We start from the raw sequence: 15,622 nt of genomic DNA, 5'->3' as shown, positions 1-15,622 counted from the left end.
CCATTTAAAAACGTAATGCCGGTTGCCAGGACGGTTGGTCATTATGACTCGGGGAATTTGAGACAAAATATCAACAAAAAAAAAGGATAGAATTATTAAAAACAGACTTTCCAAACCCACTTCCTCTCTGCTGACCTCGTCAAAATAAAAAGTCCCACACAAGTTATTCCTATCCTGTCCACATATGGCAAACGCGCAAGACTGTTATGTCTCCATTCATTTTGGGGCGGCAGGTGGCATCGTGGTTAGAGGCAGGTGGCCTCGTGGTTAGAGGCAGGTGGCCTCGTGGTTAGAGGCAGGTAGCCTCGTGGTTAGAGGCAGGTAGCCTCGTGGTTAGAGGCAGGTAGCCTCGTAGTTAGAGGCAGGTAGCCTCGTGGTTAGAGGCAGGTGGCCTCGTGGTTAGAGGCAGGTAGCCTCGTGGTTAGAGGCAGGTGGCCTCGTGGTTAGAGGCAGGTGGCCTCGTGGTTAGAGTGTTGGGCCAGTAACCTGAAAGGTTGCTAGATTGAAGTAAAATATATATGTCGTTCTGCCCCTGAACAAGGCAGATAACACCCCTGTTCCCCGGTAGGCCGTCATTGTATTCAAGAATGTGTTCTTAACTGACTTGCTTAGATAAAGGTTACATTTCTAAAACTAAATATATGTATATGGAAAAGAAAACTTCAACACATTGCATCTCACATTTCATAACACTTCCCATGCTAGTGAAACACACACACACACACACACACACAGATGCATTCGCTCATAGATAGCTTGGTGCCTGGCTCTCTAGAGTACAGTGTTTGAGGGAAGTAGCTATGTTGACATGAACTAGAAGGAAGAAACAAGCAGTGCTCAATGACGACGACACGTATCCCTGTTACCTCACTACAACTACAACACGTATCCCTGTTACCTCACTACGGCAACGACACGTATCCCTGTTACCTCACTACGGCAACGACACGTATCCCTGTTACCTCACTACTACTGCAACGACACGTATCCCTGTTACCTCACTACTACTGCAACGACACGTATCCCTGTTACCTCACTACTACTGCAACGACACGTATCCCTGTTACCTCACTACTACTGCAACGACACGTATCCCTGTTACCTCACTACTACTGCAACACGTATCCCTGTTACCTCACTACTACTGCAACGACACGTATCCCTGTTACCTCACTACTACTGCAACGACACGTATCCCTGTTACCTCACTACTACTGCAACACGTATCCCTGTTACCCTCACTACTACTGCAACACGCATCCCTGTTACCTCACTACTACTGCAACGACACGTATCCCTGTTACCCCACTACTACAGCAACACGTATCCCTGTTACCTCACTACTACTGCAACACGTATCCCTGTTACCTCACTACTACTGCAACACGTATCCCTGTTACCTCACTACTGCAACGACACGTATCCCTGTTACCTCACTACAACACGTATCCCTGTTACCTCACTACTACTGCAACGACACGTATCCCTGTTACCTCACTACTACTGCAACGACACGTATCCCTGTTACCTCACTACTACTGCAACACGTATCCCTGTTACCTCACTACTACTGCAACGACACGTATCCCTGTTACCCCACTACTACAGCAACACGTATCCCTGTTACCTCACTACTACTGCAACACGTATCCCTGTTACCTCACTACTACTGCAACACGTATCCCTGTTACCTCACTACTGCAACGACACGTATCCCTGTTACCTCACTACAACACGTATCCCTGTTACCTCACTACAACACGTATCCCTGTTACCTCACTACTGCAACGACGACAAAAACATCTGTGGCATTGTGTTGTGTGACTCAACTGCACATTTTAGAGTGGTCTTTTATTGTCCCCCCGCAACAAAGTGCACCTGTGTAATGATCATGCTGTTTAATCAGCTTCTTGATATATGTTACACCTGTCAGGTGGATAGTAAACACTGAACCAAGATATACAACGCAACATTTAAGGTTTTGTTTCATGAGCTGAAATAAAAGATACCCCTGAAATTTTCCCATACGTACAAAAAAATTTGGGGTACAAATTTGTTTACATTCCTGTTAGTGAGCATTTCTCCTTTTTGTTAAGATAATCGTCGTTGCGGTAGTGAGGTAACAGGGATACGCCAGATGGACAAACAAGCTATCAGTATGGAAAGAGGAGGGAGAAACAACACACGCCGTAGCTGTACAGCCCGTTGGTCTCTGGCACAACCCTTCCGTGAGCCGCATTGAGACAGAATTCAACTTTGAGTGACGGGTAAGTAGCGCTTCCAAATGAAGGGAATGGACGTGCGAGACTTCCCATCGAGTCGTTAGCACACGTCCCATAAAGCTCTGCTACCCCAAGGCTCTCAAGTTGTTTCAGGCAGACAAAGTAATGGAATCTCTCTCTCTGAGCCACCTAGCTGACCGGCTACCATGAGCCACCTAGCTGACCGGCTACCATGAGCCACCTAGCTGACCGGCTACCATGAGCCACCTAGCTGACCGGCTACCATGAGCCACCTAAATGACCGGCTACCATGAGCCACCTAAATGACCGGCTACCATGAGCCACCTAGCTGACCGGCTACCATGAGCCACCTAGCTGACCGGCTACCATGAGCCACCTAGCTGACCGGCTACCATGAGCCACCTAGCTGACCGGCTACCATGAGCCACCTAGCTGACCGTCTAACATGAGCCACCTAGCTGACCGCTACCATGAGCCACCTAGCTGACCGGCTAACATGAGCCACCTAGCTGACCGGCTACCATGAGCCACCTAGCTGACCGGCTACCATGAGCCACCTAGCTGACCGGCTACCATGAGCCACCTAGCTGACCGGCTAACATGAGCCACCTAGCTGACCGGCTAACATGAGCCACCTAGCTGACCGGCTAACATGAGCCACCTAGCTGACCGGCTAACATGAGCCACCTAGCTGACCGGCTAACATGAGCCACCTAGCTGACCGGCTAACATGAGCCACCTAGCTGACCGGCTAACATGAGCCACCTAGCTGACCGGCTAACATGAGCCACCTAGCTGACCGGCTAACATTCGCCAACTAGCTGTACAGTAAACCAGGCTCTCATCGTGTGACACGAGCTAGAGAAAGTATTTACTGTAAATTTAAAATGTACCAGACAGACAGAGACAGAGAGACAGACAGAGACAGACAGACCAGTCAGACCAGACAGAGACAGAGAGACAGACAGACAGACAGACAGACCAGACAGACAGACCAGACAGACCAGACCAGACCAGACAGACAGACAGACAGACAGACAGACAGACAGACAGACAGACAGACAGACAGACAGACAGACAGACCAGACCAGACAAAAAGGGGTAGGGATGGAGGGAGGAATGGAGTGATAGTAGCTGGAGGAGGCAGAGTCCAGGAGATGCGGATCAGAGAGCATCATGGGACACCCCCATGGGACCGTGTTCTAGAATCTAACAGATTCACTCTGATTCACTGTCTAGGAACAATTATTTGTAAAAGTACTTGGCCACAACACATTGGTCAAGAGTTTAGCTATAAAAAAAATTATCTAAAAAGGACAATTAATATTTGTTATGAATCGGCGGACCAGTCCATTATTGGACAAAAATGGTATTCTAAAAAGACCTGACGTAGTTCTCTTAACAATACCACTATAAGACAAGAACAGTCATAATGGATTACTCTTCAGATATGTCTAAGGAGCTAATATCAGATGTGTGAATTGGTCGTGTTTTCTAGAGCTCGTCTTTTCTAGAGCTCGTCTTTTATCAGAGAAACACAACAGGGGGGTTGGGGGGGTTATGGAAAGATTAGAGAATCCTTGTATATCTTCACTGTACTTGTGTCACATAAACTGAAATTAGGACAACTATTAGATTTTAGCAACCAGGAAATGGAGGAGAGATTTCTGCATAATGCATCTTTAAAACTGCATAATGCATCTTTAAAACACTACGCACTAGCCACTAGCCACTACGCCAATGCAAGAGAGAAAAGACAATTAGGTGTATAGTTACAATCAGTGGATAGAATGTGGGTCTTCGGTCAGGTGACAGTGTGGCAGCACTGTCTGACGGTGAGTCAGCTTCACACAGACGCCGGGTAGTCCCTAGGCGGTGCAAGGCAGAACAGGGTCCAACGTCAGTCTGGCGAGGAATGAGAACAATCTAGACAGGGTCAGTCGGACACGAGCTGGTGATCCGGATTACTTAGCTCGGCTTCAATGCCGAGCCACCTTTGTGACGTCACTAACTGCCGAGACACCTTTGTGACATCACAAACTGCAGAGTCACCGTTGTGACATCATCAGAAATTGCTGAGTGATGATTGTGACATCACTAACAATAGCAGAGTGACTTCATAAAAAGGTTTAAAAGTGGGAAATCTAACTTTAGGGCAGCTATCTAAATGGGGTCTCTATAAGGCTTCACCCCCACTATGCACCTCTCAACAGCTGTGTGTGTGTGTCAACAGGGTTGTGCTAGTGGAAGGGGGCAGGGCAGGGAGTGGCTCACCACAAGAGTGCTACACACTCTCCTGAGTCATCCTTCTGTACTCAGACCAACACACACCATTTATAGCCTTTATTCATGCTCACAAACTTGGAAGCTCAGCCCTATAAAAAGTCCTGAGGGCTTTACCAGAGTCAGAGCAGTCCGTGTGTGTTGTTGCCTATAGTGAGAATGGGAGACAGTGGTAGGTAGGATCAGTGACAGAAACTAGTCTAGCTAGACAACAGAATGATCATATAGCCTCACTGGCCTGTAAACACTATGTATATTACAGACTACTGTTCAACCACATACACACCCATACTGATGTCTGTGGTGGGGAGAGAGAAACACACACACAAGACCGGGGCCGTAGCGGGGGGAGAGAGAGAGAGAGAGAGAGAGAGAGAGACGACCGGGGCCGTAGCGGGGGGAGAGAGAGAGAGAGAGAGAGAGAGAGAGAGAGAGACGACCGGGGCCGTAGCGGGGGAGAGAGAGAGAGAGAGAGAGAGAGAGAGAGAGAGACGACCGGGGCCGTAGCGGGGGGAGAGAGAGAGAGAGAGAGAGAGAGAGAGACACGACCGGGGCCGTAGCGGGGGGGAGAGAGAGAGAGAGAGAGAGAGAGAGAGAGACGACCGGGGGCCGTAGCGGGGGGGAGAGAGAGAGAGAGAGAGAGAGAGAGAGAGAGAGAGAGACGACCGGGGCCGTAGCGGGGGGAGGGAGAGAGAGAGAGAGAGAGAGACGACCGGGGCCGTAGCGGGGGGAGAGAGGAGAGAGAGAGAGAGCGAGACGAGACGACCGTGGCCGTAGCGGGGGGAGAGAGAGAGGAGAGAGAGAGAGAGACGACCGGGGCCGTAGCGGGGGGAGAGAGAGAGAGAAGAGAGAGAGAGAGAGAGAGAGAGAGAGAGAGAGAGACAACCGGGGCCGTAGCGGGGGAGAGGAGAGAGAGAGAGAGAGAGAGAGAGACGACCGGGGCCGTAGCGGGGGGAGAGAGAGAGAGAGAGAGAGAGCGAGAGAGACGACCGGGGCCGTAGCAGGGGGAGAGAGAGAGCGAGAGAGACGACCGGGGCCGTAGCGGGGGGAGAGAGAGAGAGAGAAAGAGAGAGACGACCGGGGCCGTAGCGGGGGGAGAGAGAGAGAGAGAGAGAGAAAGAGCGAGAGAGAGAGACGACCGGGCCGTAGCGGGGGGAGAGAGAGACGACCTGGGGCCGTAGCGGGGGAGAGAGAGAGAGAGAGAGACGACCCGGGGCCGTAGCGGGGGGAGAGAAGAGAGAGAGACGACCGGGGCCGTAGCGGAGAGAGAGAGAGAGGAGAGAGGGGCGTGCGGAGAGAGAGACGACCGGGGCCGTAGCGGGGGGAGAGAGAGAGAGAGAGACGACCGGGGCCGTAGCGGGAGAGAGAGAGAGACGACCGGGGGGCCTAGAGGGGGGAGAGACACGACCATTGGGCCGAGCGGGGGGAGAGACACGACCGGGGCGGAGCGGGGGGAGAGACACGACCGTGGGCAGTAGCGGGGGGAGAGACACGACGGGGCCGTCGCGGGGGGAGAGACACGACCGGGGGCGTAGCGGGGGGAGAGACACGACCGGGGGCCGTAGCGGGGGAGAGACACGACCGGGGCCGTAGCAGGGGGGAGAGACACGACCGGGGCCCGTAGCGGGGGGAGAGACACGACCGGGGCCGTAGCGGGGGGGAGAGACACGACCGGGGCCGTAGCGGGGGGAGAGAGACACTGTGTAGTGTGTTGACTCCTCCTCCTGGGTTTGGCCCTGACACTGTGTAGTGTGTTGACTCCTCCTCCTGGGTTTGGCCCTGACACTGTGTAGTGTGTATGTGTGTGTGTGTTGTGTGTGTGTGTAGAAGGTAATTTGTGAAGGCTTCCTCAATGTTATTGTGTGCAGGTTAATTGCCGATGACGGCTAAAGAGCTTCCTCTCTGACCACGAGGAAAGAGAGAGCGTAGAAACCTACCAAAAATGAATCAGGCAACACATTAAATCCCTTTTGGACAATTGTGTAAACTTGGCAGTAGAAAGACTAAACAGTATATTTGACCTTTCAGCTTCCTAACCAAATGAAAAAATCTCAAGCAGAAAAGGAACCAAGACAAATGGTTTGATGAAGCAAAAACCTAAGAAAAAAATTGAGAAACCTGTCCAACCAAAGACATAGAGAAAACCCAGAAAACCTGAGTCTACGCCTTCACTATGGTGAATCACTAAAACAATACAGAAATACACTACGGAAAAAGAAGGAACAGCATGTCAGAAATCAGCTCAATGTCATTGAAAAATCCATAGACTCTAACCACTTCTGGGAAAATTGGAAAACACTAAACAAACAACACGAAGAATTATCTATCCAAAATGGAGATGTATGGGTAAACCACTTATCCACTCTTTTTGTCTCTTTAACAAAGAACAAACAGCACAAGTATACATGATCAATTACATATTTTAGAATCAAATATTAAAAGACAATCTTAGCTCTGGCATCTTCCCCAATATTTGGAACCAAGGACTGATCACCCCAATCCACAAAAGTAGATACAAATTTGACCCCAATAACTACAGTGAGATATGCTTCAACAGTAACCTTGGGTAAATCCTCTGCATTATCAATAACAGCAGACTCTTACATTTCCTCAGTGAAAACAAAGTGCTGAGAAAATGTCCAATTGGCTTTTTATGAAATTAACGTACGACAGACCACGTAGATTCACCCTGCACACCCTAATTGACAAACTTTGTTGATTTCAAAAAAGCTTTTGACTCAATATGGCATGATGTTAACATACGTTTTAAATCAAATAATAATACAACGCTCTGAAATGAACTGAGAGAACAGAGAGGGTGGGGACGGGGGCAAGAATCTCTCCCTAAAGTCCCCGCCTCCTGGCCATGGGAGTGTTTGTTCCAGATTCCTCAGGTAGAGGATGAGGAAGGCTCCGATCCGTGCTTCCCTCTTCCTCACCCCGGAATGTTAGAATCTCACACACACACACACACACACACCAGAGCAGTTCACACCAGACACACACCAGTTGTTGATTTGGCTCTATTGGTTCAAAAATAACTAGCCTGTCAGTGAGACTCAGAGGAATGTAGCTACCAGCCGAAACCTGCATCTAGCTAGAGTTTGTACCCCTCACACACACACCTCCTTCAAGACAACGCGATAGTCAAAGGAATGTACTACGAGCAAAACCTTCAGGAAACGACCAGTTGCCTAGACGACTATACTTTCCCCCTGGAAACAACAAGGAAGTGCAATGACTGAGGATCGTATGCAACAACAACAACAACCACCTCAGGATGCATCTAAAAATGTAACCTCGTTCACAAACGTGGGGATGTGAAACTGTCATTAAAGACCCATTCCCACCACTCCCTGTTGGGTCAAGGATCCAAAATGACCTCACAGTTTCCCCAGAGCAAGCACACAGTCAAAACAGCGTTGTGCAACTGTAGCTATGTGGCCAGGTGACTCACACAGGGAGTGGCACTTCTAGTTGATTACATGTAAAAGAATCATAGCTTTGAGCAGAGTAAAACACTGGATTGTAGTTCAGTGGTACATGACATCGTCTGAAACCTGTGTTTTGGATCGTTGTGTGTGTGGTCGTTGTTGTGTTCTGAGTAATAGTTAGCTTGGGAGCTTGGTCCGTGTATCAACTGGGATTCATACCAAGACTGGGGGGTTGTATTGGAAAATTAAGTGGCACTGCAACACAATACTGTGTGACAATGAACACCCACACCCACCCGTTTACACCCACACCCACACCCACCCGTTTACACCCACACCCACCCACACATTTACACCCACACCCACCCGTTTACACCCACCCGTTCACACCCACCTGTTTACACCCACATCCGTTTACACCCACACCCACCCGTTTACACCCACGCCCACCCGTTTACACCCACCCCCACCCGTTTACACCCACCCCCACCCGTTTACACCCACCCCCACCCGTTTACACCCACCCGTTTACACCCACCCGTTTACACCCACCCGTTTACACCCACCCGTTTACACCCACCCGTTTACACCCACATTTGATGAGCCAGCGATTACAATGCCATGACCACACAGAGTTGAATGACTAGCAGGGATGTAACGATTCACAAGTCGCTCCCCAGCTTGAATGTTTCCAAATGCTCAGACACACCGGGTGGGATCGTCAAATGTTTCCAAATGCTCAGACACACCGGGTAGGATCGTCAAATGTTTCCAAATGCTCAGACACACCGGGTGGGATCGTCAAATGTTTCCAAATGCTCAGACACACCGGGTGGGATCGTCAAATGTTTCCAAATGCTCAGACACACCGGGTGGGATCGTCAAATGTTTAAAAATGCTCAGACACACCGGGTGGGATCGTCAAATGTTTCCAAATGCTCAGACACACCGGGTGGGATCGTCAAATGTTTCCAAATGCTCAGACACACCGGGTGGGATCGTCAAATGTTTCCAAATGCTCAGACACACCGGGTCGGATCGTCAAATGTTTCCAAATGCTCAGACACACCGGGTGGGATCGTCAAATGTTTCCAAATGCTCAGACACACCGGGTGGGATCGTCAAATGTTTAAAAATGCTCAGACACACCGGGTGGGATCGTCAAATGTTTAAAAATGCTCAGACACACCGGGTGGGATCGTCAAATGTTTCCAAATGCTCAGACACACCGGGTGGGATCGTCAAATGTTTAAAAATGCTCAGACACACCGGGTGGGATCGTCAAATGTTTCCAAATGCTCAGACACACCGGGTGGGATCGTCAAATGTTTGCCTGCATGAGTGGCGCAGCGGTCTAAGGTCACTACAGGCACCCTGGTTCGAATCCAGGCTGTATAACAACCGGTCGTGGTTGTGCCTTGACCTATGGGACTCCCAATTGGCCCAGCGTCATCCGGGTTTGGCGGTCATTGTAAATAAGAATTTGTTCTTAAAATGACTTGCCGAGTTAAATAAAGGTAAAAATGTACAAATATATAAAAAAATATAGCTAATTTGTAAATGAGAAATATGGACACATTATCTGCTGTTGACAAGTTAATTATTCAAGTTAATTAGTGGGTGATGGTGATTTCAGAACCACAGTGGGGGGGGGGGGGGGGGCTACATTGCGCCCCCCCCCCTAATCTGATGTCGATAGATGTCGTGTCGGTTTTAAGGCTCTAATCTGATGGCGATAGATGTCGTGTCGGTTTTAAGGCTCTAATCTGATGGCGATAGATGTCGTGTCGGTTTTAAGGCTCAGATAATCTGATGGCGATAGATGTTGTGTCGGTTTTAAAGCTCTAATCTGATGGCGATAGATGTCGTGTCGGTTTTAAAGCTCTAATCTGATGGCGATAGATGTCGTGTCAGGTTTAAGGCTCTAATCTGATGGCGATAGATGTCGTGTCGGTTTTAAGGCTCTAATCTGATGGCGATAGATGTCGTGTCGGTTTTAAGGCTCTAATCTGATGGCGATAGATGTCGTGTCGGTTTTAAGGCTCTAATCTGATGGCGATAGATGTCGTGTCGGTTTTAAAGCTCTAATCTGATGGCGATAGATGTCGTGTCGGTTTTAAAGCTCTAATCTGATGGCGATAGATGTTGTGTCGGTTTTAAAGCTCTAATCTGATGGCGATAGATGTCGTGTCGGTTTTAAAGCTCTAATCTGATGGCGATAGATGTCGTGTCGGTTTTAAAGCTCTAATCTGATGGCGATAGATGTCGTGTCGGTTTTAAGGCTCTAATCTGATGGCGATAGATGTCGTGTCGGTTTTAAGGCTCTAATCTGATGGCGATAGATGTCGTGTCGGTTTTAAAGCTCTAATCTGATGGCGATAGATGTCGTGTCGGTTTTAAAGCTCTAATCTGATGGCGATAGATGTCGTGTCGGTTTTAAAGCTCTAATCTGATAGCGATAGATGTCGTGTCGGTTTTAAAGCTCTAATCTGATAGGTTTAGATGTGTTTTTCCTTCGCTTCTGTCATTCAGATGTGAAATGAAAAAACGACATAAAAAAAAAATGTATAGCAGGTTACAAAGTAGAGCTTCGTAGCTACATTTTGGTGTGTGGGTTGTCACCCGTTTTCATGACGAGATGCTAGCTGTGAGGGAGTGTTTGTTGGCTCGACGTTGTTCGCTGAGGGAACGCTCTGGGTGAAAGGTGAATTATCGGTTAATTATTTCAAGTGTAAAACTACCAGAATTCAGTGGCTACAGTCTGATAAATAAATAAAATATATAGTTAAAATACCAGTGAATTGAAAATGTGTCACAACCATCTTGATTTGCAGCTGGCGAGCAGGCAGCTTACCTTAGAAGTAAGCTATGTTATTAGACTACTAGTGTAGCCTTCTGTGTTACAGTTCAGACTAAGTGAGAAGTGTGTGTGTGGCTATGGTGCATTGCAATTCACTAAATAATTTGCATTGTTCATCTGCATAAATTAGTTTGAAACCATTTAATTAAATTAGAATGAAACGGTTTGTTGGTATTGTACAAACCATAAAGAGCTGTAGAGCAGCGTAGCCTAGTGGTTAGAGCGTTGGACTAGTAACCGGAAGGTTGTGAGTTCAAATCCCCGAGTTGACAAGGTACAAAAATCTGTCGTTCTGCCCCTGAACAGGCAGTTAACCCACTGTTCCCAGGCCGTCATTGAAAATAAGAATGTGTTCTTAACTGACTTGCCTCGTTAAATAAAGGTAAAAAAATAATAATAATAAATGTTAAATGTTTTTTTTTTTTTATATGACCACCCGACCTTAAATTATTGGTCTTAAATTAATGTAATTATGCATTCCAGTATTGTCTCTTTTGCATAATAATGCATTTCATAAATTGTATTGGAAAAAAAATCTGCTCAGTCTTCTACATCAGCCCTGAAAATGTCAACAATATGAGATATTGGACAACAACAACAAGTGTTGAATTGAAGAATCCAGACAGGTGATTTGGTATCATTATTGGACTAGGGGTTATGGTTGACCAGTCCGCCACCTTTCACAGATCACTTGAAAAATAACACACTGTACCTCAGAAATGATAAATCCTCGTCAAATAAATAATAATGTTCTGTGTTCCCGAAAGGCTTTTCCACGACATGGAACACTAAGTATAATGACGTGGAACACTAAGTATAATGACGTGGAACACTAAGTATAATGACGTGGAACACTAAGTATAATGACGTGGAACACTAAGTATAATGACATGGAATACTAAGTATAACAGTAGAAGCACCTTTTCATTTTGTTACTCCCTTAAAAAAACACTCATAATAAACCCTGACGTGGTAGAAGATGTATTTTGCCAGTTTGTCAACGGGTTTATTCACTTTGGCTAACTAACGTTAGCTGCTAGCTAGTCAGGCTAGGTAGGGAAGGTAGGGTAGTCAGGCTAGGTAGGGTAGTCAGGGTAGTCAGGGTAGGTAGGGAAGGTAGGGTAGTCAGGCTAGGTAGGGAAGGTAGGGTGGGTAGGGTAGTCAGGCTAGGTAGGCTAGTCAGGCTAGGTAGGGAAGGTAGGCTAGTCAGGGTAGGTAGGGAAGGTAGGCTAGTCAGGGTAGGTCGGGAAGGTAGGGTAGTCAGGCTAGGTAGGGTAGGTAGGGTAGTCAGGCTAGGTAGGCTAGTCAGGGTAGGTAGGCTAGGTAGGGTAGTCAGGGTAGGTAGGCTAGGTAGGGTAGTCAGGGTAGGTAGGCTAGGTAGGGTAGTCAGGGTAGGTAGGGAAGGTAGGGTAGTCAGGCTAGGTAGGGTAGTCAGGCTAGGTAGGGAAGGTAGGGTGGGTAGGGTAGTCAGGCTAGGTAGGGTAGTCAGGGTAGGTAGGGTAGGGTAGTCAGGCTAGGTAGGGTAGTCAGGGTAGGTAGGCTAGTCAGGGTAGTCAGGCTAGGTAGGGAAGGTAGGGTAGTCAGGGAGGTCAGGCTAGGTAGGGTAGTCGGGCTAGGTAGGGTAGTCAGGGTAGTCGGGCTAGGTAGGGTATTCAGGCTAGGTAGGGTAGGTAAGGTAGTCAGGGTAGGTAGGGAAGGTAGGCTAGTCAGGGTAGGTAGGGAAGGTAGGCTAGTCAGGGTAGGTAGGGTAGTCAGGGTAGTCAGGCTAGGTAGGGTAGGTAGGGTAGTCAGGCTAGGTAGGCTAGGTAGGGTAGTCGGGCTAGGTAGGGTAGTCGGGCTAGGTAGGGAAGGGTAGTCGGGCTAGGTAGGGAAGGGTAGTCAGGCTAGGTAGGGAAGGGTAGTCAGGCTAGGTAGGGAAGGGTAGTCAGGCTAGGTAGGGAAGGGTAGTCAGGCTAGGTAGGGAAGGGTAGTCAGGCTAGGTAGGGAAGGGTTGTAAAGGCTAGGTAGGGTAGTAAAGGCTAGGTAGGGTAGTCAGGGTTGTAAAGGCTAGTCAGGCTAGGTAGGCTGGTCGGGCTAGGTAGGGTAGTCAGGCTAGGTAGGCTAGGTAGGGTAGTCGGGCTAGGTAGGGTAGTCGGGCTAGGTAGGGTAGTCGGGCTAGGTAGGGAAGGGTAGTCGGGCTAGGTAGGGTAGGGTAGTCGGGCTAGGTAGGGTAGTCGGGCTAGGTAGGGAAGGGTAGTCAGGCTAGGTAGGGAAGGGTAGTCAGGCTAGGTAGGGTGGGAAGGGTTGTAAAGGCTAGGTAGGGTAGTAAAGGCTAGGTAGGGTAGTCAGGGTTGTAAAGGCTAGGTAGGGTAGTCAGGTTAGTTAGGCTAGGTAGGGTAGTCAGGGTTGTAAAGGCTAGGTAGGGTAGTCAGGTTAGTTAGGCTAGTTAGGGCTAGGTAGGGTAGTCAGGTTAGTTAGGGCTAGGTAGGGTAGTCGGGCTAGGTAGGGTAGTTGGGCTAGGTAGGGTAGTCGGGATAGGTAGGGAAGGTAGGCTAGTCAGGGTAGGTAGGAAAGGTAGGGTAGTCAGGCTAGGTAGGGTAGGTAGGGTAGTCAGGGTAGGTAGGCTAGGTAGGGTAGTCAGGGTAGGTAGGCTAGGTAGGGTAGTCAGGCTAGGTAGGGTAGTCAGGCTAGGTAGGCTAGTCAGGCTAGGTAGGCTAGGTAGGGTAGTCGGGCTAGGTAGGGTAGTCGGGCTAGGTAGGGTAGTCGGGCTAGGTAGGGTAGTCGGGCTAGGTAGGGTAGTCGGGCTAGGTAGGGTAGTCGGGCTAGGTAGGGAAGGGTAGTCGGGCTAGGTAGGGAAGGGTAGTCAGGCTAGGTAGGGAAGGGTAGTCAGGCTAGGTAGGGAAGGGTAGTCAGGCTAGGTAGGGAAGGGTAGTCAGGCTAGGTAGGGTGGGAAGGGTTGTAAAGGCTAGGTAGGGTAGTAAAGGCTAGGTAGGGTAGTCAGGGTTGTAAAGGCTAGGTAGGGTAGTCAGGGTTGTAAAGGCTAGGTAGGGTAGTCAGGTTAGTTAGGCTAGTTAGGGCTAGGTAGGGTAGTCAGGTTAGTTAGGCTAGTTAGGGCTAGGTAGGGTAGTCAGGTTAGTTAGGGCTAGGTAGGGTAGTCGGGCTAGGTAGGGTAGTCGGGCTAGGTAGGGTTGTTAGGCTAGGTAGGGTTGTTAGGCTAGGTAGGGTTGTTAGGCTAGGTAGGGTAGTCAGGGCTAGGTAGGGTAGTCAGGGCTAGGTAGGGTAGTCAGGGCTAGGTAGGGTAGTCAGGGCTAGGTAGGGTTGTTAGGCTAGTTAGGGTTGTTAGGCTAGGTAGGGTAGTCAGGGCTAGGTAGGGTTGTTAGGCTAGTTAGGGTTGTTAGGCTAGGTAGGGTTGTTAGGCTAGGTAGGGTTGTTAGGCTAGGTAGGGTAGTCAGGGCTAGGTAGGGTTGTTAGGCTAGTTAGGGTTGTTAGGCTAGGTAGGGTAGTCAGGGCTAGGTAGGGTTGTTAGGCTAGTTAGGGTTGTTAGGCTAGGTAGGGTAGTCAGGGCTAGGTAGGGTTGTTAGGCTAGTTAGGGTTGTTAGGCTAGGTAGGGTAGTCAGGACTAGGTAGGGTTGTTAGGCTAGGTAGGGTTGTTAGGCTAGGTAGGGTTGTTAGGCTAGGTAGGGTTGTTAGGCTAGGTAGGGTAGTCAGGGCTAGGTAGGGTTGTTAGGCTAGTTAGGGTAGTCAGGGCTAGGTAGGGTTGTTTGGCTAGTTAGGGTTGTTAGGCTAGGCAGGGTAGTCAGGCTAGTTAGCACAGCTAATCGGATAACACACTTGTCAAGTGTTACTCTCCATATTATTATTTTTTTATATGAACTGAAAACATATGTTCATGATCACTTTAATATGTTTGGCCAGAATAACAAAATGGTGTGTGTTGTGGTTAATTAGTTAGTTAACACAACTAGTTACAGCTTCTTCAACAAGTTTGAACCGGTTAGCAAAATAAATCTGTACCCCCGAAGAGGAGTTGTTAGCTTAGCCGAAGGGGAGAGATGGACTCTCTAGTCGCTTTCAACTGTTCCCCGGTAACGGGGTTAAAAAAATGCCTTTTACACCAAATCATTACAAGAATACGTCCCGACTACCGGACTCTTTCTTACCGGAGTGTCGGTCCGATACAGTTCGTGTCTGTGCTCTCTATCTCCCGTAAGATACGTTCGTGTTCCGCTGCTATTTCAACGCTCGCCATGTTTCCATATCCTACCCGAACAAGACCACAGGGGGCGTGTTCATTACGGAAACCGTTTACCGACGCAAACAGAGCAAGCGAATGTTCTATTGGACAACATCAGGTTGGACAACTCCCCGTTTCGTTCCGTTTGCTTCAGTTTAGGAAACATTTTGCGTCGGAATGAATATACGCACCCCGGGACAGAGAAGAGACTCCGTTTCTGCGTCACCAACAAACAAAAAACCCAACGCAGATACAAGACTCTCCGTTGACTCTCCGTTTAATTCCCTTTCTTTTCCTATTCCTAGCTACTTGCCCAATTTCCCGTGATAAAGCCAGTTGCCTTCTTCTTCTACTTCCAAGAGAGCAAAAAATGTGCACTTTATAATAATGGATTTATGCCACAAAAAAATATGATTCGATATACACTTATTTGACAATCATATGTAAAGGGGCTTTACATTTCCTTGTTTTGACCATAAACTTCCATCTTTGGTGGCAGTAGGACTCCTCCTATCGTCCATAAATCATGGATTATTGGATACAAGCGAGATAGCAGCAATGTTACGGTTCCCTTTCCTTTGCACGTTCA

The 15,622-nt window shown here is 48.5% G+C and overlaps 1 pseudogene; it reads right to left on the bottom strand.

Moving 5' to 3' along the window:
* The window catches only part of LOC116354056 (exocyst complex component 6B-like), a 31,374-nt pseudogene extending 16,274 nt beyond the window's left edge, over positions 1 to 15,100 (bottom strand).
* Between the last annotated feature and the right edge of the window lie 522 nt (positions 15,101 to 15,622).

The sequence above is a fragment of the Oncorhynchus kisutch genome, linkage group LG16 (assembly GCF_002021735.2).
Source record: "Oncorhynchus kisutch isolate 150728-3 linkage group LG16, Okis_V2, whole genome shotgun sequence".
Classification (NCBI taxonomy): Eukaryota; Metazoa; Chordata; class Actinopteri; order Salmoniformes; family Salmonidae; genus Oncorhynchus; species Oncorhynchus kisutch.
This window is presented reverse-complemented; position numbering and strand designations above follow the sequence as displayed.